The 8576-nt window shown below is 51.8% G+C and overlaps 1 long non-coding RNA gene across 1 annotated transcript; it reads left to right on the top strand.

The window, feature by feature from the left end:
* Window positions 1–610: 610 nt before the first annotated feature.
* LOC137148685 (uncharacterized) lies at window positions 611–7182 on the top strand. The gene is made up of 2 exons (XR_010918552.1): window positions 611–746; window positions 5408–7182. It is a non-coding gene; the product is annotated as an uncharacterized lncRNA (long non-coding RNA).
* The last annotated feature ends 1394 nt before the right edge of the window (window positions 7183–8576 follow it).

Here is an 8576-nt window from a genome sequence, read left to right as displayed (position 1 = left end):
TATTTTGCTACCCACTCTGGTGCCTGGGTTCCTGTTGGCACAGGTGAGGATGAATACACACACTGACTGTCCTGTTGTAGGCGAGTCCAGTAAATTACACTCTGATATCAACATTGCAGAAATAGTTCACTGAGTGTTTGGAACCGGGGATTGGAAGTTAGGCTGCCTGGATTGTATTCCCAGCTGTGCCAGGGACCACCTCAGGCAAACTGCCTCGCCTTTTTGTGCCTCAGTTTTCCTATATGTAAAATGTGAAATTGCTTTGTCCACCAGCTTGGGGTGGGAGGTGTCATTTATTGCTGCATGTAAAGCACTTTTTCAGCCTCAAATGAAAGGCAAATACTCCTGTATTTTTCCCATTGAAAGAGGCCCTGCAATATTCTAAAGACAGAATGCCCAGAGCCAGTGGTTCGCCATGCAAATCCACAGGTCGATGTCATAAAGGACTCCCAGTGGCAAGAAAGTAGCGTGGCAGGAAGATCTCTTGGACTGGGCTCTCCTGGAATCCATAAATGCCCAGCGAGGGGTTGCCCTCCAAACAAAAATGAGACGGATGGGGTGGGTGCTAGGACCAAGAGGAGACTTTGCCTTCAGGAGGAGAAGCGTTTCAGGTGGCGACACACCTGGGGAAAACTCCAATCACCTGGCCTGAGCTCAACTGAGAGGTTGAGGAAGCTTGTAGGAGAAGGAGTTTGTGTGGTTGCTATCTTGTGAGTCAGCCTGCGGTGGAAGAGAATGACAAAGAGGTAAATATTCACTTCTCTTATTTCTCTTCTGGACTCTCTGGGCTTGGATTGACTGTGTTTCCATAACTACCTCCAATAGGCAGTTGAAAGGCCTGAGGTTTTCCTCTTGGCTGCCCCTGGCTCCATCTCTCCTCAAGGTTTCTTTAGAACCAGGGTATTCGCTTTAGTGCTTGCTGTAAATGATGGGGACTGGGCATTCTGGCTTACTGGGGCATACCTGGCCTAGTGCCAGTGTTGTGCGTGTTGCTTCATGGAGGGGTTAAAGAAGCAAAGCCTGATTCTCTCGTTCAGATTTCTCCTCTGAAACTGAAGGTGTAAAACTGGTGTAAGAAAGAGGGGTCTTGGGTCAGGAGGCCTGTCCCGAGGAGTTTGCAGTGTAGGCTGGGTCTGACAGGAGGGAGGTTTGTTTGCCTTATGCACATGCTTGCTGCTGTGGTACCTGAGCACTTTACAACCACTAATACATTTATCCTCCTAGCACCTCTGCTCACTGAGTATTAGCCCCTGTTTACAGATGGGGAAACTGAAGCCCAGATAAACTAAGTGATTTGCCCAAAGTCTCACAGGCAATCAGTGTTGGAGCTGGGAATTGATTCCAAGTAACCTGAGTCCTAGTGATTTAACTACAATGATGTTTAGAGACAACTAGGTTAATGCCCTCATGCAGGGTTGTATTGTGCCAGGTCTCTCTTTATTCCCCGCTCCTTTAAAATTCCTGAGATTTGTGTAAGGTAAGCGTGGGTCCCAGTTGGACAGACTGCAGCAAAAGAGGGGAAACACAGGAGGAGAGAGGTTCCATGGCTTACGGGGTCAGGGAAGCCGTTCCCAGAGGCTGTCTTGCATGTTACCAAAAGGTGGGTCTGAGCTGTGGATTTTGGTTCTGGATCTGACTGTAGCTGGAGGCGCCTTACTGTAATGGGGCTGGCAGTGCCAGCAGAGCAAAGGCTGACTAGGGTTTCCACTGGGAACCAGGAACTCGTTCTAAGCTCTGGCTCCTGTATCTCAGGGGCATGTACTGCTCTACTCAGTCTGGACTGCGTCTAACTCTCCCCCTTTCCCAGAGCTCAGTCACTGCAAATTTGCCTGGCTCCTGCCAGGGGGCAGGCAGAGCTGGTCTGACAGCTTTTCTGTGCCTGTCCGGGGCGGCTGTTGCAGTTTACCCAGAAGCTGACTGCGGGGGCTGTGTGGCAGAGTTCACACCCCACGCATTCACCGACAGTCAGAGATCTGGTGTGTGCATGCACTGCAAAATGGCTTTTGGTTCAAAATCAGGCCCATTTGTCCGTGAAAATGGAGCCATTCTTACTCTCTCTCTGGCGTCTGGAATTCTGAATTCTGGCTTGGTTGGAGGAAGGATAATTCTGGCGTCCAAATTTGCCCCAACTTTTTTTTTTGGTAAAACCATGTTGCAATGTGAAACTGTTCACCCCAAGGGCTGCGAATGTCTCCCAGTGCAGCTGTGGCGGTTTCCTGGGCATGACGTGGGAAAAGAAGTAGCTTCCCCTTGCGCCTCAGGTGGTGAGCGAACTTCCTGCCAGGCTGCCGATGCTGCATAGGCCTCGGGCCTCACATCAGCCTGAAAAGCGTGTACTAGAGGGTGCGGGGTGCCTGCGCCACAGGCGTGGGGTCTGAGCGGCTGGTGTGTTCAGGGGGCAATGCAGGGGTTTCCTTAACAACGCATGGCTCACTCCGTGTAGCCTCTGCTCATGGAGAGGGGGTGTTCTTCTAGGCCGCCCCAGGTCCTGTTCGACTAATGCTGGGAATAGAGCGCTAGCTGCAAACCTCTCTTAATAGAGGAGAGACTAATTGTGTCCTCGAAGTTGTGGTGCCAAAGGGAAATTCACTGTTGGGCTGAGTGTGAGGGCCCTGGGCTCAGGGACAAATCCTGAAGGAACCCAGTTCTTGGAAGTGTCTTGTTCCGCTTTGCTGTACAAACAGGGCCTGGTTTCTTCAGGTGACTCTGCCCCCTCCTCCCACCATGTGAGTTTTTTTTCATATCGACCTTGTGTAAGCCCTTTCAGAAGGGAGATGTGTAAAAACCTGTGTGCTCCTGGTGCCTGCCCAGGGGTTGAGGCATGTTCCTGAGGCAGTACGTGTGTTTGCTGGCCCTGCTCTAATCTCAGTGTGCTGCCTGGGTCCAGAGGAGGGCATATGTACTGATTTGATTCCGGTCCTGCATACTTCACTTGGGTACCGACGTCCCTTTGGATTCTGCATCTCCCCCACTTCCTGAGTGGGCCTTGGCCATGCAGAAATTCAGTGGAAGGGGAAACCTCTTGGGTGGAGCTGGGCCATCCAGCTGACTTCCCTGCTGCCACGTCTCCACCTTCTCTGGTATCTGAGTAAAATGCGGGAGTGAAAGAGAGCATCTTGGGGTGCAACAGAGCACTGGGCATGTACAGTGACAGCGGGGGGACAGCCTTTGGCCTCTGGGGATGCAATAAATAGTCTAATGGGTCTTTCACCGTCTCCACAACCTAGGACTTCACCTCTGGGCCTGATTCCATGCCGTCAAATTTCCCAGTCCCGGTAAACCTTGGCAATGGGCGGGTCTGGCTCCAGTAGCAGCCTGGAAAGATCTCACAAACTGGGAAAGACTCAGAAGCCCTCAAGACTTGTGGTCCCCTCTCTGACTTCAGTGCTGGGTCCTCCCCTGAGCTGCTGTTCCCTTTGTCTCTGCTGTTCGGGGGGAGGGGGGGGATCTCTCTCTCTACACACAGACCTTTTTCCTGTTGCTGGTTAAAGAACTATGGGTTGGATGAATGGACTATAAGATGGATAGAAAGCTGGCTAGATCATTGGGCTCAACGGGTAGTGATCAACGGCTCAATGTCTAGTTGGCAGCCGGTAACAAGTGGAGTGCCCCAGAGGTCGGTCCTGGGGCTGGTTTTGTTCAACATCTTCATTAATGATCTGGAGGATGGGGTGGGTTGCACCCTCAGCAAGTTTGCAGATGACAGTAAGCTAGGGGGAGTGGTAGATACACTGGAGGGCAGGGATAGGATACAGAGTGACCTAGACAAATTAGAGGATTGGGCCAAAAGGAATCTGATGAGGTTCAACAAGGACAAGTGCAGAGTCCTGCACTGAGGACGGAAGAATCCCATGCACTGCTACAGACTGGGGACCAACTGGTTAGGCAGCAATTTGGCAGAAAAGGACCTGGGGGTAACAGTGGATAAGAAGCTGGAGATGAGTCAGCAGTGTGCCCTGGTTGCCAAGAAGGCTAATAGCATATTGGGCTGCATTAGTAGGAGCATTGCCAGCAGACTGAGGGGTGTTGCTGACTTCAAAACAACTTTGCCTTCCCTGCTGGCTGGGAAACCTCCACCCTCAGTTCCTTGATAGCTGAGTTTTCCCCTGCTCTGGAAGAAGCCACACCTCTTAGAGGGTATCTGGATTGGCAACACACCCAGAGCAGCCAGCACACAACTCTGCCACACAACACTGTACTGCCTTTACGCCAAGCTTCACGTCTGCCAGCTGGGGAGTGGGAACCAGACCAGTTTAGCTAGATTGCCCAGTGATTGGGCATAAACCATCCATGCTGGGCACTTGCCAGGGGTGTATTTGGGTCACCCTGCCTGTCCTGCTGCTGCAGCCAGGCCTCTGGATGTGACTGATTCTTCAGCCTCTTTACAAATGACAAGCAGCAGCTGTGGGAAAGTCAGGAGTGCAAGTGGCTCTGAGAAGTTCTGTACAGACTCTGCAGCTGTATTGGGACTGGCCCCAAGGATATCCCTGCTCCAAGGTGAAAGTAAGTGGCGTTGCCTTTAGACCTTGCTTACAAACACCTGTCCACCCCGGAGAGATGGTTAGGCTGATGTTGGTAACATAAACAAATCTGGTTTAAGGCATAGCTCAATTCAAGACAAGCTGTTTATTAGTTCATGTTATGTAGGTAGCAAAAGCTGAAGTGATGTAGCTAATGTGTCATGGTTTCTTCTACTACTGTTTTTAATATTATGCCGAAAATGAGCCAAGTCTCTGCCCTGAGGAGTTTACAGTTGCCATATCAGCCACCAGTTCCTACAGGGTTTCTTAACGATCTTGCCTGTTCCTCGTTCAAAACCAAGTGTAGCTGATGAGCTTTCAGTTTAGTTGGCGAACCTGAGTGCGGAGTGGGGGGGAGGGAGGGAAAGTGTGCAGCATGTGTGTGTACGCGCACACAAAGGGTGTAGACGTCATCTGTCTTCTCCCTGCGTGGCCTTGTCTCTGGATCTCTCCAAAGTGATTAGATTCTTGCTGCTGCCTGTCCTTTCCCCTCCCACCCTGGAATTTCCCCATTCTTGGTGCCAATAACTTCTGTGTAGAGTATTTGTATTCATGAGGGTAATTCTCCTCCATTTAAGGATTCTAATACCTAGCCCTCACGAACCACAGCACGCCTCCAATTTGAAATGCTTTGCAAGCATGAAGGACTCACCCTGGGAGATAGGGATTACCTTGGATCTTGGAATAGAACTCGAATCCCCCGGTTCCCTGTCCTGTCACAAGGCATGCTGGGGTCAGTTCTCCACTCCATTACATCAGTCTCCTCCTTGTCTAGCTCCAGCGACTTCAGCGTAAAGCTGGCTAATGGAGGCTGGGCCGGACCCACTGATTCTTGTATTCCCTCAAGCTCCTTCTGGCTGATGGTATTTTTATTTTCTGGCTTCCAGAAGCAGAAGACCAAGACCTGCCCCCTGAGAAGGAGCCATCTGAGGAAAGCTGTTCCCGCTGTCTGAAGTGTCAGCATCCCTGAGTGAGCCCAGGACCCAAGTGGAGATGGAATCCAAGGAAAGGCAAGTTCCCCCTGCATCCTCTGAGCCTGTGTCTCTGAGGCCAGAAGACTCGGACTTCTTGCCCTCTGTCAGACTTGCAGGCATCTTGTGCCTTGTTTTTATCCTGGTCTCGCTGTTCCTGGTTTATGGCAACACTGGCCAAGTGCCCTTGAACCACTGCAGGGCCCTCAGCTCCTATGGAGTTTGCTCGCTGGACTATAAACTCAGCCCCTTTCGTCTGCTCTTCCCAAGCCAGCCGGAAACAACTTGGCGTGCCCTGCAGCGCAGTCTGAGTGGCCTGCGCTGGGCTGACCATCCTGAGGGCGTTGGGGTCTCTCTGGTGGCTGTTGGGCTGGGGGATGTGAGGAATACGCTCTTTTGTCTCTCAAAATGGACTCTCTCCTTGTTGGCCACAGGAGAAGGTCTGCCTCGTGCAGTGAGAGTCCAGACGCTAGCGTACAGGAGTATTCCGTTGCCTGGGGGCGGGTACCCAGAGACCGGGACACACCTCTCCGTTATTTATGAGAGGGAGAAGCTTGCACCTTATGGCATGACTGTGGCCATACAGCGCTCGTTCGACGGAAGCCCCTTTGCCACCAAGACCACCCTCGCCCTTCTGGCCAACGGCACGGAGCAGGCTGGAGAAAACTCCCTCCACAACTTGACGTCCAGCCTGCTGTCCGACCTCTTAAGCAGTATCCGTCACACGGGCAGGGTACCGGACAAGTTGTGGGCTGCAGCTAGGAGCTTGCCTGTGCTTGTCGTAAGGCCTGAACCGTATCTGGAAGGTGGTTTTATTTGTGGAAGATAGGTGATCTCCTGGGCGTGCCTAGAGGAGCCTCCTTCCCTGGGCCCAGCTGTACCCCTCCATGCCCAGCATGACCCCTGTTTCCAAGGGGGCCCTGGTTAGCTATCTGAACATGCTGCCACCTGCTGATACTATCCTGGGCTTGTCTGGCATGTCCCAGGTCAAAACGACCGATCAGGCTGTGTGAAGCGTGGCTGAGCAGTGGAGACGCTTGTCATCTCTTCCCCTCTTGGAATTCAAACCTGGACAGCTGGAGGTGACAAGGGGTCTCCAGCGTTCTTGGTTCTGCTCTGCAGAAGCCCTGTTCTCCAGACTTGCCACCGACTAGTCTTTGCTCAGGACGCTCCTAGAGGGTTGGGATTGAGAGCCAACTTCGAAGAAGGTTGGGTGAAGGCAGGAAGAAATGGTCACGCCAGTGACGTGATGGGGTCAGGGCTCCCCCCCCCTCCTAGGGTGCGGGGGGGTGTGGAACGTCAGGACAGCTTTCATGCTAGCTTTCTGGAGTACCGCAACGAGGCAGGGAAGTGGCAGGGGGAGTCGGACCTTGGACTACTCAGCCTGACGAGACTCGGCGCTGTTGCCTTTGAAATGCACCAGGAGACCAGGCGGTGCTGATGAACGATGGGAGCTGCCGTAAATCTGCCGTGTGCTATTGAAGTCCATAGATCTACCTCCATTCGCATCCGCTGTGGGGCTGGCCTTGTGACTGTGCAGAATTCCTACGGTCTCTCTGCCCCTGGAAGGAGGCAGGATGGAAATCTGCAGGGTGGGGCTTGCTTTTTGGATAATGCTACTTTTGGAGGAGTGGGGTGCGGGAATAATCTGTGACAGCAGGACAGACAATAAAATTCTCTTTTAAACAATGCCTCAGCTCTTCCTCTTGGGAGGCTTTTCTTCTTCCCGTGGGCTCTGTGCATTCTTAGGGCGAGACGTCTTGCTAAGCCTGAGAGCGTCTGATGGCTTGTCGGTAAGTATGTATGGACTGGAAGCCGTGGAGGCTGGTGAAAGTGGGTGAGGGGGTGGGATGCAGGACTCCTGGGTTCTGCCTCTCTCTGCCTTGGTTTCCCATCTGTAAAATGGAGGCTCCTAATATTTCCTTGTCTCCCAGGGTTGCGCTGATGCGGTTTGAGATCCTTGGATGAAGGGAGGCTAACAGTACTCGTCCAAGCCATAAGGGTTTGGTTTGAGGTTTGGGCCAGTTCTTACTTCATCCAGCCCTGTGCACGCACGCCCTGCCTCTTTCCTCGGGGAGTTTTCAGGATGCCGCTGTGCCAAGGTTATGGGCGCAGCTTTCTTTGCAAGGGTGATAAGTCGGAGCAATCAATCTGTTATGCTATCCTCGCCGTCCATCCCTCTTCAGCAGTTCTGCAAACTCTTAAGCAATTAATGCTAAGGTCTACTAGCTGCCAATGAGCCGTTTGCTTTCTCCAATCTTGCCAGGGTTGGTAATGATTGATTGTGTTCTCTAAGCACCTTTAAATTTCTCCTGCTACAAAAGGAAAGCATGGCTCCTGGCCAGACAGGGGCTGGCTGTGGTCCATCCTGGGTGATTAATCCTTGATCTGTCGTGCTTCATTGGAAATGAATTGGGACCGTAAACTATTAAACTAGAAGAGCGGTAAGTGATCTAACAGCTGAAAAGCTGCTATTAAGGTAAGGCATGGCTTAGTTCTACAGGCATCTGACATTCGATTTATGATCGGAGCACCTCCTCGTGATTCCATTTTTTAGCTCGTGGCAAGAGCCCTGGAGTTTGTGCAGCGAGGGCTGAGATGGGGCTGGATAATGGCTAGAATTAGTCTCAGTTGATCAAAACCACAGAGTCCCCAAACTGCTGTCCTGGGCATTGGTGTGGGTGGGGGGGGGGATCTAGGGAGGGAACGTGACTGACAATCAGTCGGAGCTCTGATAATTCCTTCAGCGAGGTCGTTCTGGTGTCTGTTACTGCGAAGAGATAATTTGCTGATAGCGTGAGAACTCTCCCTGGTGCCATGTGCTAACTTGCATTAGAGGTACCCATCCAACGGAGCAAATTCAGCCCTGGTGTAATTCCATTGACTTGCCGGTGCATCAGGTGACTAGGTAATTAAATGAGAAAAGCACTGTTAGCAAATCCCATAAATAGATGGTTTTTTTAGTCCTGTTGTTCTAAATGTTTGGCAGCTGAGAGTTGAGAAGCCTGGATGCTGATGGACTGTTGGAAAAGACGTGATCGCTAAGGCTGGTAAAGGTGGTATTTTGAGGGCACTTGAATGGTGG

This window comes from Emydura macquarii, unplaced genomic scaffold (genome assembly GCF_026122565.2).
Source record: "Emydura macquarii macquarii isolate MOO-44397 ecotype Brisbane River unplaced genomic scaffold, CSIRO-AGI_Emac_v2 contig_691, whole genome shotgun sequence".
Lineage (NCBI taxonomy): Eukaryota > Metazoa > Chordata > Testudines > Chelidae > Emydura > Emydura macquarii.
This window is presented reverse-complemented; position numbering and strand designations above follow the sequence as displayed.